The following is a 14,137-nucleotide window of genomic DNA, read 5'->3' on the forward strand; positions in this document are numbered from 1 at the left end:
TATCTTGAATTGTAATCCTTATAATCCCCATCATCCTGTGCTGAGGGGAGACCAGGTGGAAGTAACTGAATCACGGCGGTGGGTTCCCCCATGCTCTTCTCAGGGTAGTGAGTGGGTTCTCATGAGACCTAATGGTTTTATAAGGGCTCTTCTCCCTTCATTCAGTGCTTCTACTTCCTGCCACCTTGTGAAGAAAGTGCTTCGCCTCCCCTTTGCCTTCTGCTATGACTGTAAGTTTCCTGAGGCCTCCGTAGCCATTTGGAATTGTGAGTCAATTAAACCACTTTTTTTTAAATAAATTACCCACTCTCAGGCAGTTCTTACAGCAGTGTGAAAATGGACTAATACAAGAACTTTAATTAATTAATTTATTTATTTATTATTTTGAGACAGAGTCTCGCTCTGTTGCCCAGGCTGGAGTTCAGTGGCGCAATCTTGGCTCACTGCAACCTCTGCCTCCCAGGTTCAAGCAATTCTCCTGCCTCGGCCTCCTGAGTAGCTGGGACTACAGGCGCACGCCACCATCCCTGGCAAATTTTTGTATTTTTAGTAGAGATAGGGTTTCACCAATAACTTCTAGATGGTGGCTATTACCAGGTCATCTACTTGTCTGAATGATACTGCTTCTGCTCCAGACATTCTTGGAAATCCTTCTATTCATTCACTCAACAAACATTGATCAAGCACTTACAACTTTTCAAGTTATCTTTTTGCTGCTGAGTATAAAGTGATGAGCAGAACAAACACAGCCCCTGCCCTCATGTTTACAGTCTAGTGGAATTTCTTTTGGAGCCCAGTTTGCAAATTACAAAAGAAAATCCATTTTATTACTTTAGTGACACAAATAGTGGTGTTGTGTTTGATCACAGCCTTAATCACTGAGCCCATCCCTGAACAATGTCTGGTCATTTGAAAAAGTCAATCCCTGAAATATAGCTACTGAAGATAATCAAAATATGATGTGATACAGGATCTAAGAGAAGAGTTGTGAATAAATTATTGGGCAATGTTATCCTCACTTAAATAAAGGCATGGCCTGTCGGAGTGACTGTTTCTGGAGTTTATGCTCCTACCTGGAAATAAGGATATCCCACCCAGGAATTGCAGCCAGGTGGCAGAAAGGAAGCAGGGGTGAGAGCAGTGGCAAGGAACTAGATGGAACAAGCCCAATCCAAGTCCAGGCAGGTGATAAAAGCCCTCAGTAGAGGAGGGAGTGGCACTCTTATGGGGGAGTGAGACATAAAATGAGTGTAGCTTCAGAAGAGTTGAGCCCAAAAGGTTGGATAATCTTAGCCAAGCTATGTAAGAGAATCTGTCCAAAAACTAGATGGAGAAGAGCGAGAACTAGGCCTGCAAGCTGGGCACCAAACCTCAAGAGAATGGAAATATCTAAGTTACCCAAAATAACCTGTCTGTTAGCAACTGGCTAGGTTAGCTAGCCTCTTCAAGGGCCAGGGAAGGAAAGGGCCAGGCCTCATGTCTTCATGGTGCCTTGAACACTGGGCACTTCTGCTCTTAGTCAGAGTAGCCATAACTACTTTACTTTTATTTTTATTTTTTTTAGACAGAGTCCAACTCTGTCCTCCAGGCTGGAGTGCAGTGGCACGATCTCAGCTCACTGCAGCCTCCACCTCCCAGGTTAAAGCGATTCTTCTGCCTCAGCCTCCTCAGTAGCTGGGATTACAGGCACCCACCATCATACCTGGCTAATTTTTGTATTTTTAGTAGAGACAGGTTTTCACCATGTTGGCCAGGCTGGTCTCGAACTCCTGACCTCAAGTGATCCCCCCACCTTGGCCCCTCCCAAAGTGCTGGGATTACAGGTATGAGCCATTGCACCCAACTGCCACCACTACTTTAAAATCTTCAAGACTACAGATGACATACTGTCTATATGGCCCCTTCTTTGTCCCAAGAAGAGGATGAAGAAGGCAATGGATACTGGTGTACTCATTATGGACAGTCAAAAAGGAATTAAGATAGAACAGGGACTAATGACTTTATTTGACATTATTTCATAATCATTTCTCAAATATCCAGTATCCATTTGAAGATGCATGAATATGAAAAGGGATCTTTTCATATACACTCTTCTGCAGTTTAAATTGGTTTTTTTTTTTTTTTTTTTTTTAGTCCTAGAGATGATTTGCAGGTAGCCCTATAAACTCTTCTACTCTATAGCATTCACAAATGGCCACCCTCGACATAAGTTTCATTACAACCTGGAGTGCATAGGCATGAATAGAGGTGATCAAACTGATGAAAACATTGGGCTTGCAACGTCGGGTTCACCCACATTCTATAACAGAAAGGCTAGCCAGAGCTCCCCAAGCTGCCCTGTCAAGATAGTCTTTTAAACCTAGTAGGTCAGAAATACACTAACCATGTGGCTCCTCGAGGCCTAGGTGCTCCTCCCTTGGGGAACTCTCTGGAATTACTCTCTGGATTTCTGCCCCAACACCTGTCTTTAGACCAGTGTTTTTCAAACCTGGGGTTCCACTGAACACTGGGGATCCTTCAGGGTCCATGGAATGGCCTGGTGGGTGGAACCCAGAATTCCTCTCTGCGTGCATACATAACTGCTCCATCTTTTATTTTTGTTAAGTTGGTTTTCTATAAAAGCCCATTCAAACTTTGCTTTCATAAAACAAACAGGTCAGAGGAAGTCCTATTATATATGCATTTTTAAAGATTGGAAAGCATTGTTCTAGACCAGGAGTCAGCAGTCACTTTAGCCATATACAGGATGAACAGTGGAGTAAGCAAATTCCTCCCATGGCTTATAAACACAAGGCATATCGACAAGAAAGAAGAAAAAATGGGAAATAGGAAAGTGGAAAAAGAAAGTCAGAGAAAGAAAAGGATCAGGCCGGGCACGGTGGCTCAAGCCTGTAATCCCAGCACTTTGGGAGGCCGAGACGGGCGGATCACGAGGTCAGGAGATCGAGACCATCCTGGCTAACACGGTGAAACCCCGTCTGTACTAAAAAATACAAAAAAGCTAGCCGGGCGAGGTGGCGGGCGCCTGTAGTCCCAGCTACTCGGGAGGCTGAGGCAGGAGAATGGCGTAAAGCCGGGAGGCGGAGCTTGCAGTGAGCTGAGATCCGGCCACTGCACTCCAGCCTGGGCGGCAGAGTGAGACTCCGTCTCAAAAAAAAAAAAAAGAAAAGAAAAGGATCAATGGCTGCGGTCATGATTTAGGAGCCTTTTGCCCCCAGAAAATGCACACATACATCTACTACCATGCAACTGAACGACCTGAGGGAATCCACGGGTGATGAGGAATCCTCTCCTCTAGAGGCCCAGGTTGAAAACCATGGGAAGACATCCATTTGTCCATGAAAATAGCTCCATGTGCCCCATTAGTGACATAGAGTACTGTGCCTGTTGAAAAGGAAGTCTGGCTTCTTGGATTTTTTTTTTTTTTTTTTTTTTTTTGAGACAGAGTCTTGCTCTGTCACCAGGCTGGAGTGCAGTGGCGCGATCTCAGCTCACTGCAACCTCCGCCTTCCAGGTTCAAGCAATTCTCCTGCCTCAGCCTCCCAAGTAGCTGGGACTACAGGCACACGCCACCATGCCCAGCTAATTTTTGTATTTTTAGTAGAGACGGGTTTCACTATGTTGGCCAGGATGGTCTCAATCTCTTGACCTCGTGATCTGCCTGCTGTCATGTTACTAGTTCCCCTTGAAAGCACAAACAATTCAGGCTTTTGCTGGAGGCATTCAAAATCATCTAGTTATTGGCCAGGCGTGGTGGCTCATGCCTGTAATCCTAGCACTTTGGGAGGCCGAGTGCTGGGATCACTTGAGGCCAGGAATTCGAGACCAGCCTGGCCAACATGTTGAAACCCCATCTCTTGAACCTGGGAGGCGGAGATTGCAGTGAGCTGAGATTGTGCCACTGCACTCCAGCCTGGGCAACAGAGCAAGACTCCGTCTCAAAAAAAAAAAAAAAAAAATCTGGTTATTTTTGTGTTCCTAACTCAGCAAAGCCCTCCTGGTGTCATCCTGAAGCTTCTGACACCCCCTTACGTCTTGATTGTTGCTGACACTGACACTTGTGATCAGCCTTCTATTTAGAATCTTAAGACTTAGTCATCTACCAGGTGTCATAACCCTGGCATGCTTGACCATTATGCAAAATAACCACTGCCTTTCTGGTCATCCACCCTCTCAAGCACTAACAAAGTGGGGTTTAATGCCAGCACAGGCTTTTCCTTTTAAGTACCAACCTCACAGATCTAGTGGCTTACCAAATCACCAGTTATAGGATCCAAAGACTTAAGGCCAGGCATGGTAGCTCATGCCTGTAATCCTAGCATTCTGAAAAGGCCAAGGCAGGAAGATTGCTTGAGGCCTGGAGTTCGAGACCAGCCTGGGCAGCATAGTGAAACCCTGTGTCTACAAAAATAAAAAAGTTAGCTGCACTCAGTAGAGCACACCTGTAGTGCCAGCTACTTGGGAGGCTGAGGCAAAAGGATTGCTTGAGCCCAAGAGTTCAAGACTGCAGTGAGCTATGATCTTGCCACTGCACTCCAGCCTGAGCAACAGAGCAAGACTGTGCCTAAAAACAAACAAAAAATTCGGCCGGATGCAGTGGCTCATGCCTGTAATCCCAGCACTTTGGGAGGCTGAGGTGGGCAGATCACGAGGTCAGGAGTTCGAGACCAGCCTGACCAACATGGTGAAACGCTGTCTGTACTAAAAATACAAAAATTAGCTGGGACTGGGCATGATGGCTCATGCCTGTAATCCCAGGACTTCGGGAGGCCGAGACAGGTGGATCACCTGAGGTCAGGAGATCGAGACAATCCTGGCTAACATGGTGAAACCCCATCTCTACTAAAAATACAAAAAATTAGCCACGCGTGTTGGCAAACGCCTGTGGTCCCAGCTACTCGGGAGGCTGAGGCAAGAGAATCGCTTGAACCTGGGAGGCGGAGGTTGCAGTGAGCCGAGATGGCGCCACTGCACTTCAGCCTGGGGGACAGAGTGAGACTCCATCTCAAGGAAAAAAAAATTAGCTGGGCACGGTGGTACGCACCTATAATCCCAGCTAGTCTGGGGGCTGAGGGAGGAGAATCGCTTGAAACCGGAAGGCAGAGGTTGCAGTGAGCCAAGATCGCACCACTGCACTCCAGCCTGGGCAACAGGAGTGCAACTCTGTCTCAAAAAAAAAAAAAAAAAAAAAAATTCAAAAACCCCGAAGACACGTTAAACTCAATATACCTGAAACTGGACTCTTCTTTTCTCCTGATCCATTCCTCTGTCTGTCTGCACCCACCACCATACACACAGTTGCTTCGGCCAAAGTTCTCTGGGTTTTTTCCTTCTTTCTGCTTGACGGTTGCATCCAACAGGTGTTAGGTCTTAATGATTTCCATGTCCTTAATAGCTAAGTGCTTTAGTTCAGGTCGTCTTCATCTGCCTTCCAGATTACTACAACAATTTTCTAATTGGCTTTCCTAATCCACTTTTTTTTTTTTTTTTTTTTTGAGACGGAGTCTGGCTCTGTCGCCCAGGCTGGAGTGCAGTGGCCAGATCTCAGCTCACTGCAAGCTCCGCTTCCCGGGTTTATGCCATTCTCCTGCCTCAGCCTCCAGAGTAGCTGGGACTACAGGCGCCCGCCACCTCGCCCGGCTAGCTTTTTTGTATTTTTTAGTAGAGACGGGGTTTCACTGTGTTAGTCAGGATGGTCTCGATCTCCTGACCTCGTGATCCGCCCGTCTCGGCCTCCCAAAGTGCTGGGATTACAGGCTTGAGCCACCGCGCCCGGCCCCTAATCCACTTTTAACCCTCCACCCTGACCCTCAATTTGCTGCCCATAACTTATCAAAATCACAAATTTGACCTTATAACGACTTCTACTTAAGATCCTTCAGTAGATGCCCTTTGCCTTCGAAATACAACCAAACTTCTTAGCATGGGATTTCATGCGCATCGTAAGCTGTCCTTGTGTCTCTCTCCACTTGCCCCAGGCCAACACCCGCAGCTGGGGCCCAGCACATCACGTGCTGTTCCCCTCTTGGACCTGCTTCTTCTTTTTGTTGCCACCTCCTCATCTTTCAAAAATATATTGAATGTTTACACCAGCACTTCTTCAGTGCCCTTCACAGATATTATCCTTTTTTTTTTTTTTTTTTTTTTGAGATGGAGTCTTGCTCTGTTGCCCAGGCTAGAGTGCAGTGGTGCGTTCTCGGCTCACTGCAACCTCCATCTCCTGGGTTCCAGCAATTCTCCTGACTCAGCCTTCCCGGTAACTGGGATTACAGGTGCCCACCACCATGCCTGGCTAATTTTTGTATTTTTAGTAAAGATGGGGTTTCACCATGTTGGCCAGGCTGGTCTGAAACTCCCAACCTCAGGTGATCCACCAGTCTCTGCCTCCCGAAGTATTGGGATTACAGGTGTGAACCATCACGCCTGGCCACAGATATGATGAGTTCTAATTCTCCCAGCAATCCCATAGGACTTGTAGAAGCGCCTAAGTTTGCCCAAGTTCACACAGGGAGTGAGTAGTTAGACTCAAATTTGGGCTTGCCTGACATCAGTGCTTACATGCCTTCCACGAAGCTGAGGCGCCTCACTTTGGAACTTCACTCAGATGTCGTCCTCTCTCAGGGGCTTCACCAGCCCCGCATCTCACCTGCTTATGTGGCATCCAGCCTGGAATTAACTCTAATAGCCTCGGGTACCACATGGCCGTGCAAGTGTCTGTATCTGTCACAGGCTGTGAGCTTCTGGCAGGCAAACATCAGGCCTTGTAATTGTCTAAGCAAAACCTGTTCATAGATGTTAAAGTTCCAGTAATATATAAAGGTAGAAATACACCTCTACCTCCAGGCCACCTTCTTAGAGTAACCAATGTTAACCCACTTCTTGTGTGACCTTCCAGAAATGTATGACTATGAAAATAGAGGTACACATATCCTTTTCCCCTCATGGATGGGCTTCTTTTATACATACTTTCCTGCAATTTTTCCCCTTAAGATCACATTTTAGATATTTTTCTACGTGAACATATGTAAATCTCCTTTTTTGCATAACAAATCCATATATATTATTTTCACAACACATATAAATGAAAAACTTACTGTTTTAAGATTAGAAAGTCAATCTGAGGCTGGGCGCAGTGGCTCATGCCTGTAATCCCAGCTCTTTGGGAAGCCGAGGCAGGAGGATCACTTGAGGTCAGGAGGCGGAGGTTGCGGTGAGCCGAAATCATGCCACTGAACTGTAGCCTGGGTGACAGAGTGAGACCCTGTCTCAAAAAAAAAAAAAAAAAAAAAAAGGTCAATCTGGAGAAAATTTAGCTATATGCTGTTTGTAAGAGAAACACCTAAAACATAATAAACGATGCAGAATGATTAAAAGTCAAGGGATTCATTGAATAAAATGAGAATACATATCCCCCTCTCTTTCTCTCTCTCTCTCTGCATATTTAAGTAAATAAGTGGGGGAGAAGGGAAAGTTCTGCTTTACGGAAGAAAGCCAGTTGATAAATATAGAAGGAATGACAGATGTAGAAAATTGCCAACTTGGCAACCAGGATAGTATTAAATGATTCAGGCAAGAATCATAAAGTCTTCCTAAAACTAGAGGGTAAAAATTTGAGGAGTAATAGGATATTTACAATTGTCTCAAAATATCTCTCCACAAGACAGATAATGAGTTTATAAATTGCAAAGAGAAAAATAATTACTTTGGAATAAAGGTACTTGACAGCCACCACCTTAACCGAGTGATCTAAATACCACTATGAATGGAAGCTGTCATCCAACATGACGCGTGGGGAAAGACACTGTGTTATTTCTGGGTATTTCTGTCAGAAGGCATAAGTGGAATCTCACTGTGAAGAAACCTCAGACCAACCCAAATCGAGGAACATTCTTCAAAATAACCAGCCAGACCCTTAAAAATGTCAAGTTCATGAAGGATGGGGAAAACACTGAGGAAGCATTTCAGATTAAAGAGAGGTGACAACAGCGCACGACCCGCAATTCAGGACTTGCTTTTGCTATTAAGGGCACCATTGGGACAAATCCCAATGACCTTTCAAAATTACAAATCTGATCTTGTAACTGGTGGGATCCTGTGGGAGCCACAGGAGACTCAGATGAAGCCTGTATAACAGTCCCCACCATCCACCGTGTTAGGCTCATGCCTTTTGTTTTTGTTTTTGTTTTTGTTTTTGTTTTGGAGTCTCGCTCTGTCACTCAGGCTGGAGTGCAGTGGCACGATCTCGGCTCACTGCAGCCTCTGCCTCCTGGGTTCAAGCAATTCTTCTGCCTCAGCCTCCTGAGTAGCTGGGAGTACAGGCGTGCGCCACCATGTCCGGCTAATTTTTGTATTTTTAGTAGAGATGAGGTTTCACCATTTGGCCAGGCTGGTCTCAAACTTCTGAACTTGCGATCTGCCTGCCTTGGCCTCCTTAAGTGCTGGGATTACAGGTGTGAGCCACCATGCCCGGCCCTGGGCCATGCCTTTTTGAGTGAGCCTCCTTACTGCTGGGAGAGTCCTTGCTGCAGACCAGCTGAAATCTGGACTCAAAGGATGCAGAACATTTCCATTACCATAAGGATCCCCCATGTTACCCTCTTATGACGGTGTCTACTTCCCTCCCATTCCCTGATGCTTAACCCCTGGCAACCATGAGTCTGTTTCTATAATTTTGTCATTTCAGGAATGTCATGTAAATGAAATTATACAGTATATAAACTTCTGGGATTGACTTTATTATTCACTCAGCATAATTCTCTTAAGAGTCATCCAGGGGTGGTTGTGTTTATCAATCGTTTGTTCCTTTTTATTGCTCGGAAGTATTCAAGATGGACCATCATTTGTTTCACTGTTCACCTACTGAAGGACATCTCCGTGTCCAGTGTTTTGCTATAATGAATACAAGTAGGGTTAGCATTCATGTACAGGTTTTTGTGTGAATATAGTCTTCATTTTGGGGAAATAAATGTCCAAGAGTGCGATTGCTGGATTGTACGGTAGTTGCATGTTTAATGTTTTTTTTTTTTTTTTTTTTTTTTTTTTTTGAGATCGAGTCTCCCTCTGTTGCCCAGGCTGGAGTGCAGTGGCACAATCTTAGCTCACTGCAAACTCCACCTTCCTGGTTCAAGCGATTCTCCTGCCTCAGCCTCCGGGGTAGCTGGGATTACAAGCATGTACCACCATACCTGGCTAATTTTTGTATTTTTAGTAGAGATGGGGTTTCACCATGTTGGCCACGCTGGTCTTGAACTCCTGACCTCAGGTGATCCCCCAACCTCAGCCTCCCAAGGTGCTGGGATTACAGGCATGAGCCACTGCGCCTGGCTGCATGTTTGTTTGTTTGTTTGTTTATTTTAATTTAAGACGGAGACTCGCCTTGTTGCCCAGGCTGGAATGCAGTGGTGCAATCTCAGCTCACTGCAACCTCTGCCTCCCGGGTTCAAGGGATTCTCCTGCCTCAGCCTCCCAAGTAGCTAGGATTACAGGTGTCTGCCACCATGCCCGGCTACTTTTTGTTTTGTATTTTCAGTAGAGATGGGGTTTTACCATGTTGGCCAGGCTAGTCTTGAACTCCTGACCTCTCAGGTGATCCTCCCACCTCAGCCTCCCAAAGTGCTGGGATTACAAGCGTGAGCCACCGTGCCCGGCCTGCATGTTTAATTTTTAAAGAAATTGGCAAACTGTTTTCCAGAGTGACTGTACCATTTTACATTTCCACCAGCAATGTATGAGTGATCCGGTGTCCTTTCTAGCATCTGGTGTTTTCACTGTTTTGCATTTTAGCTATTCTGATGGGCATGTAGTGGTATCTCGTTGTGGTCTTAATTTGCATTTCCCTAATGGCTAATGATATTAAACATCTTTTCATGTGTTTATCTGCCATCTGTATTATCTTCTTCGTGTCTTTTCTCTACCTTCTAATTGGATTTTTGCTTCTTTTACTGTTGAGTTTTGAGAGTTCTTTATATATTCCAGTACTAGTCCTTTGTCAGATATGTAGCTTACAAATATTTTCTCTGCAGAAATATGCACATAACTTGTCTTTTTATCCTCTTTAAAAATTTTTTTAAAAGTTTGTTAGGTTGAGGAGTACATGTGAAGTTTTGTTATATACGTAAACTCACGTCACAGGGGTTGGTAGTACTAATTATTTTTGTCACCCAGGTACTAAGCCTAGTACCTGTAGTTATTTTTCTGCTCTTCCTCCTCCTCTCACTCTCCACCCTTCACCCTCAAGTAGACCCCAGTGTCTGTTGTTCTCTTCTTTGTGTTCATAAGTTCTTATCATTTAGCTCCCCAACTTAAAAGTGAGCACATGCAATAATTGATTTTCCGTTCCTGCATTAGTTTGCTAAGGATAATAGCGCCCAGCTCCATCCATGTTCCTGCAAAAGACACGATTTCATTCTTTTTTATGGTGGTATCGTATTCCATGGTGTATATGTATCACATTTTCTTTATCCAATCTGTCATTGATGGGCATTTAGGTTGATTCCATGTATTTGCTATTTTATATAGTGCTGCAATGAACATTCATATGCATGTGTCTTTTTTTTTTTTTTTTTTTTTTTTGAGACAGAGTCTCCATCTGTCGTCCAAGCTGGAGTGCAGTGGCGCTATCTCGGCTCACTGCAACCTCCGCCTCCCGGGTTCACGCCATTCTCCTGCCTCAGCCTACCGAGTAGCTGGGACTACAGGCGCCCACCACCATGCCCGGCTGAGTTTTTGTATTTTTAGTAGAGATGGGGTTTCACTGTGTTAGCCAGGATGGTCTCAATCTCCTGACCTGGTGATCTGCCCGCCTCGGCCTCCCAAAGTGCTAGAATTACAGGCGTAAGCCACCGTGCCCGGCCTCACATGTGTCTTTATGGTAGAATAATTTATATTTCTCTGGATATATACCCAGTAATGGGATTGCTGGATTGAATGGTAGTTCTGCTTTTAGCTCTTTAAGGAATTGCCATACTGCTTTACACAATGGTTGAGCTAACACTCTCACCAACAGTGTATAAGTGTTCCCTTTTCTCTCCAACCTCACTAACATCTGTTACTTTTTGACTTTTTAATAATAGCCATTCTGACTAGTGTAAGATGGTATCTCATTTTGGTTTTGATTTACATTTCTCTAATGATCAGCGATATTGAGCTTTTTTCACATGCTTGTTGGCTGCAGTATGTCTTCTTTTAAACATAGTCTGTTCATATCCTTTGCCCACTTTTTAATGGGGTTGTTTTGTTCTTGTAAATTTGTTTAAATTCCTTATAGATGCTGGATATTGGACCTTTGTCAGATGCATAGATTGCAAATATTTTCTCCCATTCTGTAGGTTGTCTGTTAACTCTGTTGATAGTTGCTCTTGCTGTGCAGAAGCTGTTAAGTTTAATTAGATCCCATTTGTCAAGTTCTGCTTTTGTTGTGATTGCATTTGATGTCTTTGTCATGAAATCTTTGCCAGTTCCTGTGTCCAGGATAGTATTGCCTAGGTAGTCTTCCAGGGTTTTTATAATGTTGGGTTTTACATTTAAGTCTTTAATTCATCTTAAAGTTGGATTAAAGACTTAATAGAGTTGATTTTTGTACATGGTGTAAAGAAGGGGTTCAGCTTCTATCTCCTGCCTATGGCTCGCTAGTTATCCCAGCACCATTTATCGAATAGGGAGCTTTTATCCTCTTAATGAGGTCTTTTCAGAGCAAATTTTTTTATTCTAATGACGTCAAATATGTCAATTTTTCCTCTTCTGGATCACGTTTGTGGGTCAAATCTAAAAGCTCTTTGCATAAGCTTAGATTCCAAATATTTTCCCCTATTTTCTCTAAACAATCTTACAGTTTTACATTTCCCATTTAAGTTCACAATATTTTGAGTTAATTTTTGTATAAGATGTGAGAGTTGGGTCAAGTTCCTTTTTTTTTTTTTCACCTATGAATATCCAATTGCTCCAACACCATTTGTTGAAAAGTCTATCTTTTCCGTATTGAACTGTTCTTACGTCTTAGTCAAAACTCCACTGGACATATCTGTAGGGGTCTATTTCTAGATTCTTTAATCTATTACATTAATATATGTGTCTAATGTGTCTCTCTCTTTGCCAGCACTATACAGTCTTGATTCCTGTAGCTTCAGAGTAAGCCTTGAAATTGGGTAGACTGATTACTCACCCATTACTCTTCTTATTCAAAATTGTTTTAGCTTTTCTTTTTAAAAATTTCTAATGATCACTTTTATTTAGAAGCCCTGCATCTCTATTGATCAAAAGTCACATAGCCTTACATCAGCATATTTTTTAAAAATTTCTACCTAAAAGATAGTTCTATTTTTAAAATAACAAACAAATATATAGTTAGCTTGGAGAGACCCGGGGTAACCGACATTGTCCAACAACTTACATGATTATTTCTCTGCAGATACTCTGCTGCTGCCATCAGAGTCTCTATGCTTCCTCTTGCAGAGGCCAACAGTTCTTCAGTCTCAGCATTTAATTTGTGTATTACCCGTTCCATTGCTTCTCAGTCTTGCCATCAGTCCTTCAAGGTAACTGCTGAGGCTGACTCCTTTCACAGTGATTATGGTTTCTTGAGTCAAAATAGTTTTTTTCTGAGTCCCAAGGATGTGGCTTTTCTATAAGTCTCTCATCTACTGAAACCTTATTTGTAAATGAAATGTTAGTAGATTTAAGTTCCATTGTTTTCTCTACATGATCAACTACAGAATGTTCTTGCACATATGTTTTGGTTCTTGCTGCACCAATAAGAGACTGCACAATGAAAGCAGCCCCCTCTCTGTGCTGAGAAGGGATCCAGAGGGATCTATATGTCTGTCCAACACATCATCTCCAACCACACTCAGGCTCATAGGGTTTGGATATTTCTGCATTTCAACTATTGTAACAATTTCCCACAGGTGGTCAAAGACGTGCTCCAAAGTCCATAGCTTCATGGTGCTGGCAGCCTGTGGTGCTAGGGGACAATGAGGCAAACAGGCTATGCCTGCTCCTGACCCACCCCAAACATCCCAGCTAGCCACACAGTGACAGGCACTGTTGAGCCTGATGCAAGGGATGTCCCAACGCACTGCCTCATGCCCTATCCCAGCCCAGGTTTTGCCCCGTAGCTTTTTGTTTGGACTTTCCATATAAATTCTAGAAAAATCTTGTCTACAGCTACCAAAAGATCTTGCTTAGTTTTTAATGAGAATTGCATTAAACCATTATATCTATTTGGGGAGAATTGACATCTTTACTATGTTGAGCTACTTTACTGAGTTGAATCTATAAATACAGACTATTATTCCATTTATTTAAGATCTTGTTATTTTCATCACATTGCATAGTTTACAGCATAAATGTCCTGTACTTGTCTTGTTAGATTTACACCTATTTCATATTTTTGAGTGATTATTAATAATATTACATTTTTAATTTAGATGTCCATGTGTTCATTGCTAATTTGTAGAAATACAATTTTTTTCCATATGTTGATCTCATGTCATGCAACCTTGTTGATCTCACTTATTGGTTCCATGAGATTTTTTTTTTTTTTTTGGCAGATTCTTCTGGATTTTTGATGTGGTCAATTATATCATCTGCAGATGGGGATAGTTTTATTTCTTTCTTCCCAAACTGTATGCCATTTACTTTCTTTTCTTACCTTATTGCACTGGCTAGGACTTCCAGCACTATGTTCAATAAAAGTGATAAAAGCAGACATCCTTTCCGTGTTCCCAACTTTAGGGGGAAAGCTTCAGTCTTTCATGATTAAAATGTTAGCTATAGGCCTTAAATCTGTAGGCCTTAAATCTGTGATTTTATTTTTTGTTTTCTGTTGTTCTATTTTTTCATATAGATGCTCTTTATCAAGTAAGGTGGTCTCTCTCTAATCCTGTTTTTCTGGGAGTTTTTATCATGAATAACTATTGAATTTTGTTAAATGGTTTTTCTGAATCTATTGATATTATTATGTGACTTCTTCTTTGGCCTGTTAATATAGTGGATGTCATTGACTGATTTTTGAATGATAAACTAGCCTTGCATCCCTGAAAAAACTTCGCTTAGTCTTAGTGTATACATTTTCTAAAATATAGCTGAATTCTACTTGCTAATATTTTATTAAGGAATTTTCTATCTATTTTCACTAATG

The 14,137-nt window shown here is 42.9% G+C and overlaps 1 pseudogene; it reads right to left on the reverse strand.

The window, feature by feature from the left end:
• The window catches only part of LOC117068001, a 28,010-nt pseudogene extending 15,072 nt beyond the window's left edge, over positions 1 to 12,938 (reverse strand).
• Between the last annotated feature and the right edge of the window lie 1,199 nt (positions 12,939 to 14,137).

Source organism: Trachypithecus francoisi, unplaced genomic scaffold, assembly GCF_009764315.1.
Source record: "Trachypithecus francoisi isolate TF-2019V2 unplaced genomic scaffold, Tfra_2.0 Lachesis_group20, whole genome shotgun sequence".
NCBI lineage: Eukaryota > Metazoa > Chordata > Mammalia > Primates > Cercopithecidae > Trachypithecus > Trachypithecus francoisi.